This window comes from Suricata suricatta, chromosome 3 (genome assembly GCF_006229205.1).
Source record: "Suricata suricatta isolate VVHF042 chromosome 3, meerkat_22Aug2017_6uvM2_HiC, whole genome shotgun sequence".
In the NCBI taxonomy this organism is placed as follows: Eukaryota; Metazoa; Chordata; class Mammalia; order Carnivora; family Herpestidae; genus Suricata; species Suricata suricatta.
In genome coordinates this window covers 1,056,724-1,060,999 of record NC_043702.1, presented here as the reverse complement: position 1 = coordinate 1,060,999, position 4,276 = coordinate 1,056,724, and the positions used below count along the sequence as shown (strand labels likewise).

Genomic DNA, 4,276 nt, shown 5'->3' with positions numbered 1-4,276 from the left:
CCACGCCCCAGGTGCCAGCAGCCCGGGGCCCTGGTCGGCCTCCGCTGCGGTCTGCACGGCGCTACAAGAGATCCCACATCCCGAGAAAACTGGGCTCTCCAGAGCGCCCCCATCTTCCCAGGGAGCCCGCGGGGCGTTGGCACAGGGCAGGGGTCGCCGGAACCCCCGCGCGGCTCCGCGGGAGCTCTGAAGCCGCGAGCCTGGCAGAATGTCCCTCCTGAGGCGTTTGGGAAGGTGGGGCGTCGGCCCAGCGTTAAGGAGGTTTGTAACTCAGCGCCCCACACCCTGGGCCGCCCCTGCTGGGGACAAGACGCCGGTCCTCCGAGCCACTGCGGTGGAACTTTCCACGCTGACTCAGAGGTCAAAGGTGACGAGGTTGGAAGAGCTGAGAGGGAGCCAGCAGTTAGCCTGGTGCTGAGGGCCACGGAGAGACGCCAAAATCATCCTCGGACCCACTTTCAAATCCCGCAGACGTGACAACACGGGGAGGGTTTCCCCCCGGCGATGGGCTCACTTTGCAGGGGGGCACTGTACGCACTGGGCAGGCCTGACAGTCTCGAGGGGCTGGCCTGGCTGTCTGTGCCCGCCATGCCACCCCCCGTGCCGTCAGCAGTGAGCAGGCCCCGCCCACATGACCAGGGCTGCCCGCGTCTGCCTGCCCAACCCCCGGGAGAGAGCAGGGTCCCTGGCTGGGCCCCCTCCCAGGCCAGAGAAGGGTCCTGGGGGTCTGCAGATGCCCACACCCTCCCGGCCCGCCCTGCCTCCCTCCTGGGCCTCGCCCTCCTGCAGCCGGCTGGCAAATGCCTCCAACCCGTGTCAAAAGCTCCATGCCCCCCCCAAACCTATCACATGCCCATCAGATGCTCCGAGAGCTCCTAAGAGCTGAGCTTAGTGACAGCAGCACCATCGCTGTGGGACAGCACCCACTGGCGACCCGGGAGAGGGACTGATGACAGCCAGGTTCTGGGGACACGGCAGCCCAGAGCCACCAGGCAGGGTCCAGCCGGGCCCAGCCAGCAGCCCACTCCCTCCACACGCCTCCCTCCTGGGCCCACCCTTGGGGGCTCGATTCCAGCCTCAGATTCTGATGCCCACCCCCACCCACCCCCCGTGGGAGTGTGGATGCAGGAGGGGAGATGAAGCCCCACGAAAGCCCCACCCCCCAGGTTACTCTGCACCAGATAATCTGGAATCGACGGGCAAGGCAGGGCAGCGACAGAAAGGAGGCTCAGTGCACTGTCCTGGGGAGGACGGGCACTGGAGGGTAGGGCGGGAGTCAGAACCGGCGGAGAGCGGACGTGCCGGTCCTGGACCCACGGTCCTGTGACGGCGGACTTGACGGAGGGCTTCACAACGCCAGGAACCCCGTCGGCGGGGCAGGAGAGCGGGGCGGGCAGGGCCGCAGCGCGTCAGGAAGGGCCAGAGAGCTGGAGACAGGCAGGCGGCCGGCGTCCACAGAACAGGAGTCGCAGAGACGGAGAGAGACAGGAGTAAACACTTCAAGAGCTGGATGGTGCGAATGTCTTCATCTTCGGGGAAGACCAGGTGTCAGTGTCAAAGGGCAGGCAGAGGATCAGCACGCTCACATTAAAAAGAAATGTAAGAACATCAAAGAGAAGGAAAGTTCTAGATGCTCTCAGGAAAGGTTGTTAACCTCTGAGAGTGCCGGGACCAGATTGTCAAGTTGCCCAACAGGATTCTGAGACCCAGAGCCAGCAGAGAGACGCCTCCCGAGGACTGAAGACAATTAGCTTCACAGTAGCCTTTCCGGTTCAGCCAAACCAGTGCGTAGCGTGAGGGTGATCGGCTTCTTGGGCCCATGGAGCCTCGGGGCGACCCCACGTCTGCTCTGAACCCGGTGCAGAAGGTGCTGATGCGGGTGTGGCGTGGCCACAGACTGGCGCACGTCCTTGTGAGGGAGTCCCCCCCAGCACTCTGTGGCCCCGAGGCCCAGCCCCAGGGCCACAGAGACAGGGTGCCACGGGAGTCGGGTGACAGCCACCGAGACCACGGCCTTCCCGCATTCCCGGAAAGACGGGACCCCCGCGAAGGCGAAAGACTCCAACTGTAACCAAGGCCATGAGTGACACGCGTCAGAAATTTCTGGAAAGGGGCACCTGGGTGGCGAAGTCGGTTAAGCCTCTGACTTCGGCTCAGGTCAGATCTCACGTTCGTGGGTTCGAGCCTCGCGTCATGCTGACAGCTAGCTCAGAGCCTGGAGCCTGCTTCCGGTTCTGTGTCTCCTTCTCTCTCTGCCCCTCCCCCTCTCATGCTCTGTCTCTCTCTGTATCAAAAATAAATAAAACATTAAAAAAAAAGAAATTTCTGGAAGGACGCTTAACCTCTCCAGCAAATTTAAAGATTAAATTGAAGTGACAGGGAGTGCTCCGTTTGTCAACACTAAGAAAAGGTGAATACAGTGAATACAGGCATGGAAGCCAGTGCAGGTGCTGCGGGGGCGGGAGGAGTGAGGAGAAGGGGCCGGCAGGCGGGCAGGGCGGGGGGATGAAGTTTAATTAGTCTTAGTCCTTTGGGAGGGAGGTCACTTTGGCAATAATATTAAGGTATTTACAGGGCATGTGCCCCGTACCCATTAACTCCAGTGTTAGGAATTTATTGTAAACCAGTAACCCAAGGAGAAGACGCAGACGGACCTCGGGCCCCTGCCCGGTTCACGACACTGGGCTCCTGGAAGGGGGAGCCCAGCAGACGCCGTGTGGCCACCGGAAGTGTGACGGCGGAGAGCAGGCCGCGGGCCGTGCACACAGTCTGAGTCCGTCCACGTGCGCGCCTCTGGACCTGGACGTGGTGGGCACGCAAGACGGAGGGACACCTGGAGGTTCGGCGTCGGGGCGGCGGCAACATCAGGCCCTCAGGGGCGTCTCCTTCCCGTGTCTCCGTGTTCTCCAGGCGGCGTGAGCAAGCACTGCTTTTATCAGTGGGGGGCGAGGCCCTCCCTGGTCCGGGGAGTATTTGTGGGGGCCCGGGGGCCCTTCCTCGCCGCCTGAGAGAGCGCCACACCTGTCGCAGGGTTGAGACACCGCCCTTGGTGCCGGAGAACTTGGTCCCTTTGGTCACCCAGGGGCAGGGCCAGTGGGAGGGGAGCGGTGAGAAGCCAGGAGTCAGCGATGTGTGTGGACGTCCCCTCAAGGGCGGTGCTCCTGGGAGCATTGGGGGCCTCAGCCCCAGGCCTGTGGGTCTGGGTTTAATGCCCAAGCCACCAGTGCCACCCGTCTGCCCCTTCAAGGGCCAGTGGCTTGGGGCAGTCACAGGGACGAGAGCAGCTGTCTCTCCAGTCCCCAGCCTGTCACTGCCATCTGTCCCAGCAGCTAGGGCCACACCCCCAGTCATCCCCGGCACGACATTCAGGGACCAACCCTGCTGGGGGACCCTGGCATGACCTCAGGCCAACCTGGTGGCCCTGCTGTGACACTCCTGCCCAGGGCTGCGTTGGCCCCACCCCACCCCACCCCTGCAGCCAGGGGGCCCCTGAGACCCCAGACCCTCCCAGGTTCCCAGGGACAGCCCTGGACCTATCACATGGCACATGCCCTGGATCGGATCTGGGTTCGAAGGTGCCCCCAAGAGACGGCCGGGAAGCTGGACCCCGGACATGTGCAGGGTCCAGGTGGCAGCCCAGGGGACAGTGAGCCGGCCAAACTCTGGGGCTTCCAATGGAAGTAACTCCTTCTTTTAAAATGCGGATTCATAAGCACTCAGCACCACAGAGGGCCTGGCAGAAATAAGCGTGAGGTGGAGTCCCTCACGCAGTCCTGGGGCGCCAGACCCTGCCCCCTGCTTGAAGGGTGCCTGACTGCTGGGGGGATGCTTGCCATTGTGAGGTTGGGCCCCAGCACCCTCTGGCCTCTGGTGGAAGATGACACATTATACACCCTCCTCAGGGTGGCCTGGGCGGGGCCCCCTCGCACCCCTCTGTTCTGTTCAAATTCAGCCAGGACCCTGCCCAGTGCGGGCCAGGCCCTAGTGTGGTGGGTGGGAGGGGGGGGGGCCCAGGCTAGAAGGCACTACCCTTCCTGGGCCAAGAGGGAGTCACAGAAAACAGGCTGATTACCCACATGTATGGGGGGGACAGGAGACCTCCGGGTTCCACCTGGGGTCTGACCTGGGGTCCTTCATGCATCCCTCCATCCGTTATCCGCCCCCCATGCTTCTGGGGCCTCATCTGCACCTGGTTCCGTGTGGGGTATGGGGGTAACAGGACAGGCACGACGGGAAGAAGGACTCCAGGCACGAGCAGGTGGGTGGCAGGGCGCTG

At 63.2% G+C, this 4,276-nt stretch overlaps 1 long non-coding RNA gene across 1 annotated transcript in view; it reads left to right on the top strand.

Annotated features, from left to right (window-relative positions):
• Positions 1 to 4,068: 4,068 nt before the first annotated feature.
• LOC115286290 overlaps positions 4,069 to 4,276 on the top strand; it is a 1,647-nt gene continuing 1,439 nt past the window's right edge. The window contains exon 1 of the long non-coding RNA XR_003905967.1: positions 4,069 to 4,258. This is a non-coding gene — a long non-coding RNA (uncharacterized LOC115286290). The remainder of the gene's footprint in view (positions 4,259 to 4,276) is intronic.